Source organism: Lepisosteus platostomus, chromosome 2 (assembly GCF_059453375.1).
Source record: "Lepisosteus platostomus isolate fLepPlt1 chromosome 2, fLepPlt1.hap1, whole genome shotgun sequence".
Taxonomy (NCBI): Eukaryota; Metazoa; Chordata; class Actinopteri; order Semionotiformes; family Lepisosteidae; genus Lepisosteus; species Lepisosteus platostomus.
In genome coordinates this window covers 53,846,402-53,866,154 of record NC_142612.1, presented here as the reverse complement: position 1 = coordinate 53,866,154, position 19,753 = coordinate 53,846,402, and the positions used below count along the sequence as shown (strand labels likewise).

Below are 19,753 nucleotides of genomic sequence, written 5' to 3'. Positions count from 1 at the left end.
AGGCCCAGAAATTAACGTGGGGCTCTAGCACTGAAGGCAGGTAACTATTACGCCACTGTGCTGCTCTATCCTTCCACCAAAGAAGTAAATAGTTCTCTGAAGCTAAAAAGGTCTGAAATCTCCCTCTATATCTTCACCTTAAAGGGAAAAGGGAGAACCATGAATGCTTTGGAAGCTTAACATGAGATTGGGTACCGCAAAACTGCCTGCTGCTTCACAGACATCACATGCTCTGCACTCCACACAACCACCCTCCTCTTATGACAGTCAACCAAGTGTGACTCAATATGTAGGATATTTGTAGGAGGATTGTATTATGGATCTAGAATATTACATAGTCTTGACCCCTGGTAACTTTCCTCATTTCATGCTTGTAATAGAAAGAGATCATCAGAAGGGGCTGGAAGTACATTTCCCAACAGGCCCAAGGAGTAATTAAAACCAATGGAAGGGTATTTCCATACACACGTGCACAGGTGATGTCAATGTTGTCAAATGTACTCAGTGTACTGCACATACGGAAGTGGAAGAGTGGCTTGAGGGTCCTGGGTGGTCTTGACAGACTAAAGGATATAAAGACAAGAAGTCGTCTTTTTTGATGACAATATAATTCAGTACAGATGAAAAGTATTTTTAGCTTTTTTGGAATTAATTTGTGTTTTGGAGCAAAAGCATAATTGGCCTTCCAAAAGAAAGAGGATAAATGTTCTTTTCTTTATTGAGAAGGAAATGTTGGGACCTTCATTTTACACGACTAGAGCATACAGTATACCTGTCTCATATTCTAGAGGACAAAACAGAAACAGTCCAGCTGTGGTGACCAGCACCCCCAAGGTGGGCAGAGGTGAAAAGATATGTCCTTTCCCTGGCATGCCATGGACACAAGTTACAGATTTGTGTGGCATTTCTTTGATTCAATTTTGCCATGCTAATGGCATATACTGTACTGTATGTACTTGGCCTCACCATTATTCTCTAAGCTTTGCCAAACTATCTTGAGCTGGACTATTTTATGATGATTAAAGGGGAACTGCGGTATTACATATAAAAAAATAAGAACTGACAGTACTGCAAACTTTTACAAATTCCAAATTAAGCATAAAATCGTGAACTTTGTGAAAGTAATGGATAGTAACCATGTTGGCGCAAAGCCCTGGTCTTTCCACAGATGAGACCGAGAGTTTGAATGAATTGCAATGTGGAGCAGCCCTTCCTGCTCACTAGTCACTGTAACAACGAATGGAATGTGATGTATGAGCGAATAAGTACAGGTTGTGCAGCAGACATTTCACCACAGTAATGTTCCAACGTGATCTGCATGCAGAGCTAACAAATAACTTGTATTTGTCAGCAAAACCATCTCAAATTCGACATCAATATTTCTATTAGCAGAAAAAAGATGTATTCACAAGCCTGCTTGTTTACAATGTGAAAAGGCTTCTATACCTTACCGGTCATTTGGTCGCCTCATTCTGAATTGCAGGATATGGTGCTGCATATACAGTACCTGGAAATCCTGTCTATTTTGTGGTGAGATTTTACACATTACGGTGTACATTTGACTTTCGTTGTGATCTGATATGCACTACTGGTGCCCATTCTTTCTAACTCTGAAATATAAAATTAGTGTTGCAGTTCCCCTTTAAGAGAAAGAGCACTGCATTCTGGTTTCATAATGGCATGCCAAACTCCGAAGACAGGCAAAAAGGCATATACTGTAACTTCTGAAAGTTACACTTGATCAGGCTGAGTATCTCCGGTAATGACAGTGGTGTCCTTTCTCCAGCATGCCTGAGACTCCACATAATCTCCGCTCTCCTTCTCTGGCACAGGAGACCCGTGAGTACTTGCCTGGAATGCTTTCTACAGGAAAGAAACTCCACAGAAGCAGAATGGAATGGCCTGGTTCCAGCCAAAGTAAACTGACTCCAAAACAGTTGGATTTAGAGAAAAATGTCATCATTGTTTGGGTGTTTACACTTGGCTTGAAATCTGTGGCTATAGGCGTCTTTCATTAAGGTGGAAGCGATATGACAGCTGGGCTCTGGGAAATGGAGAGCATGTTGTCTGTTCTCAGGGAGAACAATGAGGCTTGCTTATATGGTCTGAGAAAAAAAGACAACACAGTCTTAATAATCACAAATTGATTCACAAGTTATAAACACAAGTAAAATAGGCCAGATTGTTCTGAAGCCTACATTTTGCCTCTCTAGGTTTGATTTTTGTTATCCCCTGTTGAACCAGGTAGAAGAGCAACTGAGTGCGTGTGAGCATGTTATTTGGATTGCGCATGGGACCAAAGATTAAGGTAATTAATTTTTTCAATCTGCGCCTGGAGCAAGTGTCTCCAGCCTCCCTTTTAATTATCTCAATGGCTGAATACATTATTGACGTTGAGGACGCGATGGGTAAACCCTGGGTTTTCTCTAGCTTCTCATGTTGTGAGACAACCCTTGGCCACATGCTGGAAATGGATATCCCATCTTTTCGCAGAGAGGCAGGTGTTTCCCACCCCTGTCTGTCTCCATCTGGGCCCCGCACTGCCCTTCCACTTCAGTGAGCTCCTCGTGGGAGATGCCATCCCTGTGTGGCACAGCACAGCCGCTTTTAATTAAAAACAAAACTGTCGAGGCGTGTTGCTCCACAGTGGCTGCACACCTCTTCTCGAGTCTTATGAAAAGACCTGGAAGATCTCTGCCAGGGAATTATCACGCGTGTGGGAGTTTCTTCTGAAGGCCGGCATCATCACGGAAGGTCCCACATCCAAGACTCAGTGTACCTCAGCCTCCTGAGCACAGACATTGCATAAAGATCTTCATTTAGTTTCTCACTGCTCATTCCAGGCAGTGTGGGGGAGAAAGATATAATTAATAATTTTTGTCACTATGTTTTGAAAGGAGCAGTTGTGGGGAAAAAAAGGAAAGAAATCTTAGATGTGTTTTTCTCCTCCTGGAAAAGCATCATAGGAAATGAAGTAGTTCATTGCTGGTATGGAGTTTATTAGGGTCCTGCTGCATACCGGCATTGAACTACTTCCCTTCCCATGCTGCTTGTCCACAAGGAGAAAAGCACATTTGAGATTTTCTCCCTTTCTTTAAAACAAAACTCTGTCAGCCCTTCATACTTTAATGTCAAGTTGAAGGTCAGAGGTAGGGCTCTGATTCCGGACTGAGCAAAAATATCTGAAGTGACTTTGGAGGTCAACTATGAATCAAGTCCCATCAAGCACTAAAACCGCTGACATTAGCTGGCCAGCTGTTCTGCTGTCTCCTGCCAGACAGTGAGCTCAGTGAGTGTGCTCTGGATGAGGACCACCTATCTCCTCTGACCTGATTGTTTTCTGAAACCTTCTCTTGTACAGATATAGGAGAATGTAGCAAAGCACAATAGGAGAAGCATGAGGTAAATCAGGGCTGCTCAGCTCGTATCCCTTCCTATCTATTCCATTTCCAGAATTTTGCTACAGCCAACTCCATAATTGTTAATGTTGTTATGTTGTTAATGAGCAGGATCAATACAGCAATTAAGGAGCTGGTTGGATCAAAAGTCTGGACTGGAGATGATCAAACGGGATTCAGGATGAATAGCCATTTGTAAATCTTGACAAAACCTCTACAGTTTTTCTTGCCTATAACTCAATGAATAGCAATTCCACAGGTACAATATATTCATGTTTCTCAGGCAGTTTTATTTCTGGCAGGGGGTTCAGGCTTCTGCCTATAGGAACTCATGCTATATTTACAAAAAATCTTAGCGGAAGGTAAGGTCAGAATTTAAGGCCACTAATTTTCGGTTCTTTTTTTTTCCAAGAGGTGGCGGGGCTCCCTCCAGCTGATGCCAGCGCATCACTCCAACAGTATGTCCCCATCGGTGGCAGTTCAGCCAGCGTTTGCGGCTATTTACAATGCGAACGAGTGACTGCATTTTAACTGGGCCGCTGGATGTCGCAGGATTGCTCGGAAAAAAACCCCGTAGAATAAGCATGAGAGAAAACGCTGCCCAGGCAAAACCTTTAGAAGAGGTGCAGAGCAGTTCAGCCTGGCTTCCGTCTCTCTCTCTGGTGCCAAACCCCGCAGCTTCCGCAGCAAAGGAAACAGCGGGGTCGCAGCAAGGTAAAAAATGCAAAATGAAAACATTGTTACCTTTCTGTTTTCTCACACAGTATGTTTCAGCGGCAGAGCAGGGCATTATCCGGCAGTGCCCGTGGAGAACCCGGAGAAGGGTCAGACGAAGACCATTTATTTTCCTGGGCAAGGTACGGTCACCGGCAACGGAATCTTTGTAAGGAAGAGAAATAAAAATAGAGCACGGTGTTGAAATGTAGGACAGATGTAGCACAGGCAGTAAAAGTAAGTTCCTGCCATGACTTTGCTTTGTGGATGGGGATCCCAGATTCACGATGTGGTGGTTCAGCAACTCATTACACTTCCTCTCTCAGAGCACAACCCAAATATCAATTTAATTGTACTGCGTTCTTCATGATGTACAGAGCTTTCTGAGTCAGTGCCTTAGAAAAAGGCGTGCAACGTGGAACCTGAGATCAAAATATTCTGTAGCTATAGTCAGTTTTGGAACATGTTTAAATGCAGGTTTTCAGCCTCAATTTAGGATTCTTGGGTTTAAGCCTCCCCACATCAAGTGGGACACAGCAGTTCTTTTCTCAGCTGACAAATGACAGTGCTCTGGCCCAACCAGTGCATCAGCATCTTGTTTTCGGATCAAATGTTTGGAAACAGGCCGGGGTGGGTAGTTAATGGAGACAGGAAGACCTCTGCAAAGGAATTTATAAGTTTTTGTGGCAGCTCAATCACTTTGGAAATTCCCTGTTTGGCGATAGTATGGTACTATAGTTGTGAGGCCTGGGTTTGATTTTGAACAGGGGCAGCTTTTGTGTGTCTGTTTGAGTAGGTCTTTCTGCACAGTTCTCTCCCCTTCCCCAAGACCTGCTAACTGAATGAACTGGTGTCTCTAAATTGCCCCTGTGTTTGTATTTTTGTGAGTGTGCCTTGAAGTGGACTGGCATCCTATCCAGGGTATAGCTCCAGCTTTTACCTCAGGGTCAGCCTCTGGGTTGACACAATCCTACCAGGAATAAGCAACTTTTCTGGTAATGCAAAAGGAGGAAATCACTGCCCAACAGTGAAGGGACCCAAGCTTTAGGGACCTACTGATGCTGCTGCTATTACTGTTTCTTTTCTATCTCTTGGCCCACTATGACAATGACTATTACTGTTAATACTACAACTATTATTACTGTCACTATCGATGGTACTATTACTCCTCCTATGGCTACTGTATATCCAGTACTGATTATAATCAGTACTGGATTATGATTATAATAATTGCTTACACTTATATAGCACTTTTCTGGACATTCCACTCAAAGCGCTTTACAGGTAATGGGAACTCCCCTCCACCACCACCAATGTGCAGCATCCACCTGGATGATGCGACGGCAGCCATAGTGCGCCAGAACACTCACCACACATCAGCTATTAGTGGGGAGGAGAGCAGAGTAATGTAGTCAATTCATAGAGGGGGATTATTAGGAGGCCATGATTGGTAAGGGCCAATGGGAAATTTGGCCAGGAAGCCGGGGTTACACCCCTACTCTTTTCAAGAAATGCCCTGGGATTTTTAATGACCACAGAGAGTCAGGACCTCAGTTTTACGTCTCACCCGAAGGACGGCGCCTGGTTACAGTATAGTGTCCCTGTCACTATACTGGGGCATTAGGACCCACATGGACTGCAGGGTGATCACCCCCTGCTGGCCCCACTAACACCTCTTCCAGCAGCAACCTTAGTTTTTCCCAGGAGGTCTCCCATCAAGGTACTGACCAGGCTCACACCTGCTTAGCTTCAGTGGGTTGCCAGTTGTGAGTTGCAGGATGATATGGCTGCTGGCTGATATAGTGCTGCCACTGCTCTTTTTTTTACTATTACTACTGTATCTACTATTAATGCTTTTCACTACTGCTACAGTATGACTGCTGCTTACTGTACAGTATGTGGAAGCTCAGTGTGAGGTGATTCAAGTAATCAGGAAAGGACTTTGTGAAGATCCAGGATTGATGAGCTTCAAGCAAGTTAATAGATCTGATTTATTGGTACATTAAGAATGATGAAAATTATGAAATGATGAATTATGAGAATTATGAAATGATGAATTATGAGACTTATGTAAATACTGTAATAAAAGCGATGTGGGTAAAGTGGTTCCAGTGGTTCAGAAAGGCACATATATTATCCTGTTGGTGTCCCAGTGAAAGGTTAGAAATGGCTTTTTCTTTGTTTTGAAGAAAGTCTTTGCAGATTTCTGACACGAGCTGTACTCACTTTAGAGGAGACTCGGTGTAAACTGGCTAGGGACGAGGGGGCAGGCGGGAGGAATACCCCAAGCTTGGCACAGCCATTCACCACTGCAGCCCTCCTCACTGTGACCATGGGCCCCACAGAGGGGGCGCCAGAGGGGTGGAGGGTCACATGGGAGTGGAGCTGTGGGTGGGAAACCCCAGGATCTTCTGGCAACAATACAGTAAACAGAAAGGGAAAACAGCAGCCATCACACAAACAGATAGAGCCACAGGGGGAGGGGAGGAGCTGTCAGCAAAAGCGCACTGTATCATTGCACAGGCACTGCTGGCTGCTCCATAGCGCCATCCAGTGGTCACAGCAAGTAAAATGGTACCCTCCACTGCCTCAGCTGTTATAAAAGGAGCTCTGTCACTCTTCCCAGCAGATGCTTAGTCTCCTCACATTTATTGCTGGGTAAATTATTCGGTTAAACAGTTTTGGGTGCTACTATATAAACCCTATTAAAAGTACACAGCTCAACACTACTGCGGTGCAGGTTTTTAATGAAGGTGTGTGTGGTGATCACTGCTGTGCTTCCTCCAATGGGCCATTCAGATGATGTTAAGGAAGAATTCAGATTGATAGAAGAGCATTACAGCTGTTTTTTTAGTCATAAAGCCATGAATTAGCTTAGCGTCATGATTCCGAACTGAGAAACGGGAGCAGGCCAGGCTCTCAGATGCACTCACCCCTGAGTCAGCGGCGTATCTCAAGCAGGTCCCAACAGGACGGCCTTCTGTGACGCAGAGCCTCAAGTCCCCAGTGGATCAGACCGGACACCCTGACAGAACCACGCAGAGCGTGACCTTTCTAAAAAAAAATAAAACAGAGCGCCACTTCCTCCGTTGCCATCTCCGAGCTTTAAGCATCCATCTCCAAGGAAACAAACCTGAGCCCTGCAGGGACGCTCGCTGTTAACAAGGAGAAACGAAACATGTTAAAAGAATGAGACGCCAGTGCTGTGCAACATTGCGCCAAAGCCTTTTCCCCTCATTTGGGATGCCTCTTCAGAACGCCAGTGAGCAGCAGGCAGGAACAACTCCATTACGAAAAGAACAGGATATCCAACAAGTGAAAAATGAAATAGCAAAAGCAGATGTCCTGAATTGTTTTCCTGAAATGTGCAGCAGTGCAGTGCCTTAAATCTCCCACATCAGCAGTGTCAGCAGAATGTATTTCCAGATTTCTCTTGCTGATTAGTCCCTCATACACCCTTGATGCTGTTTCCATGGGTTACTGCTGGGCGGCTGGTGGAAAGCTACAGTCTTGGATTTCAGGACTATGACGTCGCTCAGTCTTAGATTCTCACGCTTGTTCATGAACGTTTTAAAGTTTAACTTATGTTTAAAGGGCTGAAGCTCCCCTGCCCCAGGATTAAGGTCTAGCTTTCCTCGTCAGTTCATCGTCTTATAGTACATCCCTTCACCCTTTTTAATATATTGTTATTTAAACCAAGCGCAAGTCTCACAGTCATCCTCAGCCTCAGGCACATATGTAGGCACCAGAAGACACACACTGGTGTGACTGCAACAGAGACAACTCATCAGGCATGTGTACAGTGCAATAGCAGCGCCTGTCAGTGGACTCAGTGGCACTTAATTGCAAGACCTAATATCGACTGAACTCTGATCCTCCCCCTCTCCAGTAGGTCTCGATGTTCTGGAAGCGATTGTGCACCATCAGCTACAGACTAAACAGAGCAGGGCTGCCGGGAGGTCCTGTTTATGGTACAGGATACCTCACACTGAGAGGTGCACCCCTCCTCCCTTTAGGGCTCCTCCCAGTGGGGCAGCCCAGCCAGCTTCTGGGGGGCACATGTCTGCCCACAGTCAGGGGCTGCACACCAGCACATCTGGAGGTAGTCAGTCCCGGTGTGTCAACAGCAGTTCCTTTGTAAAGCTGCACTGTCAAATAGATGGGTAAAAGGACAGTAAATGACCAAATAGCACAGTGAAATTGTGAGGGCTATATACAGAAAAGTACAATTGAAATAGTTGGCAAAATAAAAGTAAAACAATGGGAAAACTTGCTGGGCATTTCTGCGGTTAACTGTGGTAGTCTGTCAGATGGGTTGCCTTGGTTGAGCAAATGCTAACTAATATAGGTGTTCACAAGAAATTAAGGAAGTGTGGTGATGACCGACCCACATTCCACAAAATGTAGCTCTGACTGAGTGACTTTAACATCTGCGTGTGCTGTCACTGCACCTTGGGGACAGAACCTCTCTGGGGTCCTAGATGTATTGGTGGGTCCCTTTCGGAGAAATCTGCACTGTTCACTCACTCATCCCTCAGAGTTCTTAGGTGGCACAGTCGCTTTAATTCCTTTCCACTCTTCAGATTAACTCTTCCTTCTCATCTCTTCTTGTTCCATCTCTGCAAGGCCAGAATGGGTAAATTCCTTTTTAACTGCTCCATGTCCCTCCTTTATTTGAGATGGAAATTAGTCCCTTTTCTTCACAGAGACACACTGGTTTACTTAACTTTAATCCGTAATAATCACTTCTTTAATGAAACGCTGGAGCCTATATAAACGAAATACTGGAACAGTTTATATAGGCTACAAAGATCCAGAGTGATTACTTTCAGCAATCATCACAAGTTCTTAAAATCAATCCTTGCAAGTTCTTCCTTCACACTCTCACTCCTATTAGACTGTCTCTGATGCAGAGGCTGTGCACCTGTGTGCTGGTGGTGCCAGAAGGCTAGACCTGTGCTATCTAGACACTCTACAGTAGATTAATTTCTGAGCTCTCACTCACTCCTGCAGGAGCCTAGATGCAGACCTCCTGTATAGTCCTCCTCCTGGGTGCTAATACTGTATAGACCAGTTTTTTAATTCACAGGAAGTGAGTATTTACACACAGAGGGAATAATTTATGCTCTTTTCCACCTGCGGAATTCCATTCACACTGGCAGCCAGTCAAATAAGCCAGTTGTGTCTAATTTTCACACCAATATCCTGCTTCAAACAACGCCTCTACCGTTATAAGAAGGTTATAAACGAGAGAAGACTATTTAGCCCATCTGGCCCCTTTTATAGTTAGTGGTTAAATAATCCAATGATCCAAAAATGCACTTACATGTTGTTACCATTTTGTTCCTCTGTTTCGTGTGTCAGTTTTCATTCTGAAGACATCAGATGGGTTGACTTTGTCAATGCCTTTGAGGATTTTGAATATTAATATCAGCCCCCCCCCATAGCCTTCTCTGAAAAAAGAGGAGTTAAGTTTGTTCAACCTGTCCATGTAAGATGTTCTTTTAAGCCTTGGAATCTGATTACTTTTCGCTGGACTGATTCACAACCAGGACATTCCCCGACTGCTACATAATTGAACCAATTTACCAAATATCCCATGTCTCCAGCAGCTACAGTAGTACCTCATATAGACCTAAGTAGTATACTGGGAAGTGTTTCTTCCTATCTGTACTGTATATACAGTTATCACCCCTGCACTAGAGTGTGAGTGATTTGCACCTGTGCAGTGTTATAGCAGGGCCGGCCTGTTTAATTTATAACAGTTTTGTGAAAAGCTGCTTCTTGTAGGAGTGTCGAAGATGTGTGTCTAACTGCAGGAGAGGTAACTGTATTGAGCAGTTGAGGTTTTTTTTTCTGCCACGCCTAGAAAACTAATCAAGAATTATTGCTACTCTCACATAGCTAAAGCATTCTCCAGCAACTCAGTTGTTCCTCATTTCTGTTCAAGACGTAATCAAGGACCAACAGAACTGGGGAGAAAAAAATAACAGGAGGCACTCTTTCTTAACAAGCCTACAGAGAAACACAGAGCTGCAACCGCATCCCGAAAAGTAAAAAGTCAAACCTATCTCACGTCACTGCAGAAAAAAATGTAATTAAGTGTTATTAGCTTAAACTGAAGATTTAAAGAAACTTAAAAATCATTTTATCTTTCTTTTATGTATTTTCTTTTCTAGCATTTTTAGATCTTATACTGTAGCAAAAAGCTGAGCTCTAGTTCTCAGAGCAATACTGTATATTGCTGTAAAGTGCTCATTAATGCTCATGTAGAAACAATCTCGCATACACACAACACCTTCTCTGACTCCAGGCCTAACCATAATCGTAAGTATCAACCATCTGCAGTCTATTCATGACTATAGCCATGTCTATAGTCTGCAGGATATTCATGACTGCTCTTGCATTTCAGCTTTAAAAAACACATCCAAGGAAATTCACCTGCAAGACAAAAGAACTGGCATCAGACACTTGTGCATACTCGACACAGCAAAAGCATACACTTTCTCTTGGAGGTTCACATGCAGAATTTTTACAATAGGAATGCATGAAATATATTGTGCCTCATTTCCCGCACTAACTAAAGGTTCATGTCCTTTTCTATGTAGAAAGTTGGTAGAAATATTGGTCACATACTCTCAATGTTCCCCTTGACCTCAGTACACATTATTTCTCTTATAATTCTGGGGATTGTTTTAGAATATATCAACACTCGTACTGTGTGCTGTGTTACTTCACTCCTCAGATCCCACAGCTGGCGTGTGTGTCATGCTAAGCAATTCCTGTGTTGCCCTGTCTGCATGCATGGCCTTGGTGCAGGGATCACAATGAGCAGCCTGCATTCTGCTGTGCCACAGCTGTAACAGCTGCACATTTCTTGAAAGCAACACAACAAAAACCGGTTTGAAGTTTTCACTCTTGCAGAAAGTTAAAGAGTGTGCAGTCAAGTTGTCACAAAAAGTTGAAGCACATTGGTTTAGCTCTTTCCTTGATTACCAGGATTATATACTATAAAACAGGGAAAACAACAATAATAATAACAAAAGTACCATCTCCTACAGATAGACTAAGAGGATTTAGAGCCAGGGTTCATGGCTGCCCTGTGCTGATGTTGTCTTCCTCCATGTAAAAGAGTGGCCCATGTCTCTGTGCCCGTGTTGATTATCTGCCTCCAAACTGAAGCTGATGTCCATCTTCTATAGAAATGGCAAAATCCATCTCCCAATCTCCTGTCACTGCATGGAGGGCTGTTCGATCAGGGGATTGCACAAGAGGAGATATTCATGTGGGTCTACAAACTCCTACATGAGCCCATATTTCAGCTCACACATGTGTAATGCTTATGAAAATTTGTCTTTCAGCAGATATCTGCTGCTTTATCATGCTTCTTTACAGGAATTGCTGAATACCCTACGACCCCATAGGGATGCCACTCTGTCTCTCACAGACCCATGATCTCATTGCACAGGGTGGTGAGTGTTATTTGCCAAGTTTCGTAGAATAACTTCCCACCTCATCACCTCTCCACATGATGTCTGATGCCCATGGGTCCTACTCATTCAAAGCAGCTTTTTCAGTTGGTCACTCTTGCTTCACTCCCTGTATTAGCCAGAAAGACTGATGAAGTCATCCAGGGATTTATTGCTGGCAGTGGGAGTGGAGGGTGGTAATGAAACTCATCGGTTCCCCACAATGACTCTCTGGACAGAGGATTATTAACACCTCTCTTCCCTCTCCAAGTCTTCGCAATTTCACCAAATCCTCCAGCTCTGGAGAAATGCACTATTGTCTGAGCCTTAAAAACAGGTAGAGGGTATCTGATCTTGAACTGGGGGGCTTTTATGGCTTGTTTTTAAAAAAAATACTTGCCACCCTATTGCTGTTACTGCATGTCACTCAGTGTTTGTCTCTCACTGGCTCGAGCTCCAAGAATAAAGACAAAGCTTCTCCATCCTGTGCAACTGCTTTGTGCAATCAGTATACACAGAGATGTTGTTCTATTGGCTTCTCGATAGCTGAACTGGACTGAACATGATGCGACTGATCTCAGAGGATAAACCAGAGGACTGGAACTTCCAGTGATGAGGAAATGACCAGAGGGGCACCGAATTCAGCAGCAGGCATTCCTGCACTTTAGGGTTTTCCATCAACATAGGCACATAAAGTTAAAAAATGGAAAGAGGCTGTTCAGACCCATTGCTAGTATTTGTGACCATTAGTAGGAATGTCCAACTACACCAACCTTATTCCTTCCTGCTCTAAACAAAGGAGATGCTCTGATTGTGTTTATTTTCAGTTGTTATCAGGACACCCCACCTATCAATTCCACGCACTGCCAGAGGAGTATGAAATAGAAGCTGAAATGAATGGCTGTTGGGAGAATGACTGGGGAATCCTGAATTCAATTGCAGACTTAAGAACCCCGACAACGAAGTACAGACCAAAGAGTAGGCTGTCCGGTCCCAGCTAAGCTCCGTGCCTCCATGTGTTACTAATCGGCCACTCATGAGAAAGAACTGAAGGATCCATGACGTTTGCGGAGCTGCGGATCTCTGTGGTTTAGAAACACTCACCCTGCCTCCCGTGTCTCCAGCATGCACAGCTCTCCCAGGGTCTGACAGCCATTGGGGGAGGACGCTGAATCAGCACATGATGGCTGGGGGGCATTCGGATAACCCTGCTGTGATAAACACAGAGCATCTTCCAGCGACAGACAGCAGCCTGCTTACTCATCCAGCACTGGGACTGCTGTTAGGGCAGAGCTCATTAAACCTGAAACCACAAATGCTAAATGCGCACATTTTTAACCTTAACAACACTGCTGTGTTTTGCTTTCTTGACTTGAATAAAAATCGAAGGTCAAGACACTCAATCCTCCCCCCTCCTCCCCAGATGAACTGTCTGTGTTCCCCCCCACTGACAAAACTATTCCATTTAAATCTTTAAGCAGGAGCAATTTATTAAGGAGTAATGATGAACAGCAAATACAGCACATGGGGTGAAGTTAACAGAGTGTGTAGTCCTCATTAGCTGTAAGATGTCCCACAACAGTTACAAATAAGTAAAAAGATGTTGAACCAGAAAAAGATCTTAAATGAAATGTATCTTAAAAATATCAAACCAGATTTTCAACTAGAAAAAGTGGCTTTTATGTAAAGAAGATTCACTCTAGATTTATTTTGGCTCACGTGCAAAAAAAAAACACTTTTAAATTAGAGTCCAAAATATTAGGAACCACAAAAAGATACAGGTCCGCTAACACAACAAGAAGCCTGAGAAGTAATGTAAAGCAAATTTGTTATACAACAGAAAATGGAGAGAAGCAAGATCTATAAATTACTTAGTCTTAACTCACCTGCTTAATTAGACACAGTGAAATTGTTCAAGGACTATATCAGAAATTGATGATATAGTTGTGATATTTAAAACTAGCTGGTCTAGGGGCTCTCCAGAACCAGAACTAGAGGCTCCTGTTTTACATGACTACCTGTAGATTTCAGATTATTTTCCTTTTTATACTCTCTACCTATTTATACAAGTTTTAATAATGATTAGTATTATGTCAGTTACCTGGAAGCCTTCTTCTGGCTCAACCAGCAATGTGTTCCAGCAGCTCCTACTGTAACAACCTGAGCACATCTTTAGGAGCTTTCCCATCGGAATTTGACACTACATAAGGTGGAAGCACTGCTACAAAGTGCAGCTGAAACACAGACTGGGCACAGTGTCCAGGTGTCTCCAGTTGTCTCCAGAGTACAGCTAAACCACAAATTGAAGGAGTGTCGCAGTATTGTGGTGTCCAGGTGTGTCCAGAATGTTGCTGAACCACAGACTGGTGGGGTGTCACAGTTTCCAGGTGTCTCCAGAGTGGAGCTGAATCCCAGGATTGTGGAGTGTCACAGTCTCCAAGTGTCTCCAGAGTGCAGCTGAACTATGGGATTGTGGAGTGTCACAGTTTCCAGGTGTCTCCAGAGTGCAGCTGAACCCTGGGATTGTGGAGTGTCACAGTTTCCAGGTGTCTCCAGAGTGCAGCTGAACCCTGGGATTGTGGAGTGTCACAGTTTCCAGGTGTCTCCAGAGTGCAGCTGAACCCTGGGATTGTGGAGTGTCACAGTTTCCAGGTGTCTCCAGAGTGCAGCTGAACTCTGAGATTGTGGAGTGTCACAGTTTCCAGGTGTCTCCAGAGTGCAGCTGAACCCTGGGATTGTGGAGTGTCACAGTTTCCAGGTGTCTCCAGAGTTCTGTTCTAAAGAGCGTTTGAGGCTGAGAACACAGCAGCAGCAACTCTGCACAACCCTACGCCAGCAACTCTCATCCAATAAAAACAGACGTTTTCCCTCAGAATTTGTAAAACTTCCTGTTTGATTAAGTCTTTGACTAATCCATGAGCACACATCATCCCTGGAAGTGGCTTTGAATAGTAGTCTTGTGGATCAGTGTTGAAGCACAAAAATAAGAGAAATATAAAGTAAAAGCCTGAAAATACAACACAAGTATATTGAGTTGTTTATAATGGACAGATATGAATATGTCTCTCTTGCAAGCATCAATTCAGAATTATGGTTTTAAAAACATTAATTATGGGAATTATTAGTAGTTAGCAAATAATTTAATCAATATAGTCACCATTTCATAACACATGAAGGTAGAAGTGTCTAAACAGACTTCTAATCCTGCTAGCAGCACAGAAAGTTGTTTTGCCCTTATTAGGGTTCATCGGTGGGCATAGCTCACTTTGACCGGTGAAACCTTGTGTGTATTTGCCCTTTGGTGGTGCACAGCTGTACACTGATTTTGATCAGGTGATGCTATCTAGAAGATGATTTTTACAATGAATACACACCCAAACACATACAGTACTGTAAGTATAACTGTACTATGCAAAATGTGACAAAACACATCATGAGTAGTAGGAAAAAGAAGGTCTAAAAACCAGCTCATTTATTCAAACTATACAAGAGAAGATTCACTACATTGCAATTCCCTTTGAAGACAGGTTGTGGAGATTTACTGTATATATTTAATTGAATCCTTTATTTAATCAAGCAAATCAATTGTGAATACATGTTTGTTGACAATGGTAACCTATAGCATTCCCATTTATGCAGCAGGACATTTAGTGGTGTTAGTGGAGCCACTAGGGGGCGCTCACCCTAAGGTCTTCATGGTTCCTAATTCCCCAGTATAGTGACGGGGACACTATACTGTTGTAGCGGCGAGGCTTATTAATAAGAAAGAATTAAGTGTTCTGAGCCTTCCCAAATGAGGCCCCATTTCTCTGTTCATCTCTGTGGTGCCACAGAGAAACTATTCATGCAGGCTGATTTAAGATGGTTCCTTTGATAAGGACAGCTCCCAAAGGGGGATGCACTTAGCTAAGCCTGGCTATCATGATCAATGGTCATCCATTGGCGCCTATCCTTCTAGGGAGTGCCAGATGGACATCTGGACTGCATTCCTAAGTGTCAGGAGTAAGTGACTCATATCTCACCTTGATCAACCAATCAGGGACTGGTAGGGCCAAGTAACCCACGTGGGACTCTGATGCCCATGGAACTTTCAGCCAATCAACGAGCTGAAGTTCCTCCAGGTAAAAACAGGCAACACAGAGGGCCTGAGAGATTCAGTAAGATTCTGGAGAGAATTCTGTGGACTTTTCTAAAGGGAATTCAAAGGAGAATTCCAGGTCAGGACGGCCCAGGAGCAGAAGGCTCCCAAGGGCAGGACATTCTCGCAGCGCGCCTCCTGACCATTCTGAGACTCAGCCCGGACAACCACGGAACGGCCAGTGTGTCCGAGTGCCAGAACTTTCCTTTGTTCTAAGAGTCTAGAGTGGAGGTTGCCAGAGAGTAACCAGAGGATCCACTCGAGGTTAGCACCAGCAGCAAGCCTCGTGAACAGGTCAGAACTGTGGACAGCTGAATCACTATTCAGAACTAGCTCTTCATCAGGAACGAACCGGTCCTCTTCCTGACTTGCTGGGACCCACAGTCATCTTTTCTCCTGTGCGCAAACTTTGCTAGCCAACACTTACTAGCAGGCCAGTGAGCATCAGCAGCGCACCATCACAAGCCACACAGCACAGCCTGGCACCGAGCCAGAGAGCACGGATGGGACAGCAACAAGCCTGCAACTGTTTCTTTGTGCCCGCAGGAGATCTGAATCCCCAGAGATTGGATGAGTATTCAACTTCAATGCATTAGAGCTCAAGAATTCAATTGTTATCCCAACCATTTGATATCAATTTCATTCCTAAGAGTTATGTACTTGTTTCGAGTATCTAATGTAGAAGTTATAACCAAGTTCATTTACGAAACGGTCTAAATGAATGATATACTGAACGTATGTCCTCTTGATATGTGTAACACTTTGTAACTGACTGAATATATACCTTTTGTATTCTGATAACCCTCTCGATAAGATCTGTTAGGTTTAAGGCATATTCTATGTATTAATAAATGTATCCTCGTGTATTAGTACCTGTGTGTGTGCATTGTTTGAGTTATGTCGCATGGTTGGACTCTAAAGCCATCAAAAGAATCAATTTTGTGATTTACTGCTACAATTAATAATTGTCTCAGTAAATGCCCAAACCCTACAGAACTGGTGCCTTCAGAGAGCCACTACATTACATTTTGGCTATGGCAACGTTACATATTTGGCGTCCCTGAACGGCTATGAATGATTACACTGTAAACAGGCGTCATCCTTCAGATGAGACATGAGACCAACGTTCTGACTCTCTGTGGTCATTAAAAATCACAGGGCGTTTCTCAAAAAGAGTAGGGGTGTTACTCTGGTGTCCTGGCCAAATTTTCTGTTCTCTTCCCCACTGATAGCTGGTATGTAGTGAGTGTACTGGTGCACTATGGCTGCCGTTGCATTATTCAGGTGGGGGCTGCACATTGTTGGTGGTGGAAGGGAGTCCCCATTACCTGTAAAGCGCTTTGAGTGGAGTGTCCAGAAATGCGCCGTATAAGTGTAAGAAACCATTATTATTATTTACAGGAACTATTTGAGTTTAGTGCCATGCTTAGAGGTTAGTGCGCTTTGGTTTTGTTAATTCAAGCATGCAATTTTGCCTCTTTCCAACAAGTCTGTCAGATCTGCCACATCAGTGTATGTTTGATTCTGTTACACTGAATTCAGAACCAGCCTGGGAATATTCACTGCTGTACAGCACATTGCAGACTGTGTAAAAGAGCAGGTTACAGAGCAGGTACACAGCCTTAATAGTTTTTTCATTAAGTTTACCTTCCATTTCACATAGCAAAAATCAAGACAATTCCCTCTCGTCTGCATGATTCATTTTGTCTGTTGATAATGACAAACACACGGTTCAATTCTGAATGTCAAGAGCTTCAGTCTTTCCAAGACAAACCACAGTCTTTATGGAAACAGACTGTTGTACACTCAACTGTTTTCCCCCCAGAATCTGTTACTGTGGAATGCACAAATTAGCACATGTCATAAGTATTTCATTTTACAAGTGAGGTTGAAAGATATAATTATATTTTTCTATCAATTTTCCTTATTTAAGATGTTGGTGGTGCACAGCTGTACGCTGGTTTTGATCAGGTTACACTATCTAGATATCCCATTCCTCCACTATCAGGAAGCCACTAAATTCTTGTAGGTAACTGCGTCAGTTTGCATAGGCTGCAAAGAAACAAGAAAAGACCCAAAGAAGACTCAACAGCTGAAATGTTGTGTTTCCTTTCTTCTTATTTCAGCATGGAATAAACCTTTGCTTGTTCCTTTGTACTATGTTCTTGGTCAGGGTCAAAGCAATAGGGACCCAACCCAGAAGCATGGTGTACAAGGCTACATGGCTACATCCTTTAAGCCTTGGAAGGGACTTCAGTTAATTCCAACAAGTCCATAGTATAAGCATGCTGGGATAATTGAGGGACACAAATTAGTTGAGCCAGGATGTCTTTGGAATGGTGGGAGGAATCCAGAGGACCTGGCGAAAAGCAAAGCTGATGAAAGAGGAACATGCAGATCCCTTCAGTTCTGAGTCAAACCCAGGACTCAAGAGCTCTGAGGCACCAGCCCTAAGCTGCCATGACACTATGCTACTTCTACCTTTCCTTTCCTTTTAATTTAGAAGCTGTTCATTTACAGAAGAAAAGGTCATGTTCAATGTGTGATTCTTTCTGACATTGTAGGCTCTCACTTCTAAAGCCATCTGGGAGGTCACAGAATCCCTATGATCACTATGATCACAAAAATCACTAGGATCATGAATGATGGATAGTGAGCAGGGTGCCGTGACTGGAGAGGTTAACTCTCAGACACCTTGAACTTGAACTTGAACTTGAACTTTATTGCCATATGTAACCAGTACTGGTACAATGGAATTCTTACTTACAGAAAGTCTCTCGATATTAAAACAAGTGTAAAAAACAAAACAAAGTGCTAACAGTGCATCAAGACAATATGCAAACAAACAGTAGACAATGTGTAAGTAAACATGTAGACAGTTTGAATGTAAACAATACAGACATGTAAACAATGACTGTAGATGTGCAATAGATAAGAAATCATAAAGAGGTAGATGGTGATGGTGTAGGTGTGGTCCGAGGGGGATGGCTAAATGTGTTCGCCAGTCTCACTGCTTGTGGATAGAAGCTATTGAAGAATCTAGTGGTAAGTGTCCGTATGCTCTTATATCTCTTGCCTGAGGGCAGTGGGGTGAAGAGCTCATGCCCGGGGTGGTGACTGTCCTCTGTGATGGCCAGAATTCTACCACGGCAGCGGTCCTCATAGAGCTGTTTAATCTCAGTGAGACTGCAGCCGATGATCTTCTGGGCCATATTGACCATTCACTGCAGTACCTTTCTTTCTCGAAAAGAGGTGTTGCCATACCACACGGTGATCCCGTTGGTGAGGATGCTCTCGATGGTGCAGTGGTAGAAGTTCACCAACACATGTATTGGCATCCCCCATCGCTTGAGGCACCTCAAGAAATAAAGAAGCTGCTGAGCCTTTTTCATGATAGAGTCAGTGTTCACAGTCCAGGTTAGATCTTTAGAGATGTGAATTCCCAAAAACCTAAAGCTGTTTCCACTTCTGTTCCACAATACTGAGTGGGCTGTGAGTGTGTGGCCTGTGTCTCCTAAGTTGTTGTGAGGTCTGGCACCAATCCCAAACCATGCTTAAGGAATGTACATAAATCTATCAATTGATACATAATAATAATAATAATAATAATAATAATAATAATAATAATAATAATAATAATAATAATAATAATAGTAATAGCTTACAGTTATATAGCGCTTTTCTGGACACTCAACTCAAAGCGCTTTACACATAATGGGGACTCTCCTCCATCATCGCCAATGTGCAGCATCCACCTGGATGATGTGACAGCAGCTATAGTGCGCCAGAACGCTCACCACACATCAGCTATCAGTGGGGAAGAGAACAGAGTGACGAAGCCAAATCATAGATGGAGATTATTAGGAGGCCATGATTGGTAACAGCCAATGAGGGAATTTGGCCAGGACACCAGGGTTGCACCCTGAAGTGGGAAATGTATATATCTCACTTATCCAGCATCACAGTATCACCACTTAAGCACATTGTGAGAGGTGTTGATGGTGTCAGTTAATTTAGCTTCAAACAAAAGTTAC

At 43.4% G+C, this 19,753-nt stretch overlaps 1 long non-coding RNA gene across 1 annotated transcript; it reads right to left on the bottom strand.

Moving 5' to 3' along the window:
• Positions 1-1,685: 1,685 nt before the first annotated feature.
• Positions 1,686-7,848, bottom strand: LOC148676502 (uncharacterized). Its single transcript, XR_015926843.1, has 3 exons — positions 7,046-7,848; positions 4,143-4,277; positions 1,686-2,788 (listed from the first exon to the last, which is right to left on the bottom strand). It is a non-coding gene; the product is annotated as an uncharacterized LOC148676502 (long non-coding RNA).
• Between the last annotated feature and the right edge of the window lie 11,905 nt (positions 7,849-19,753).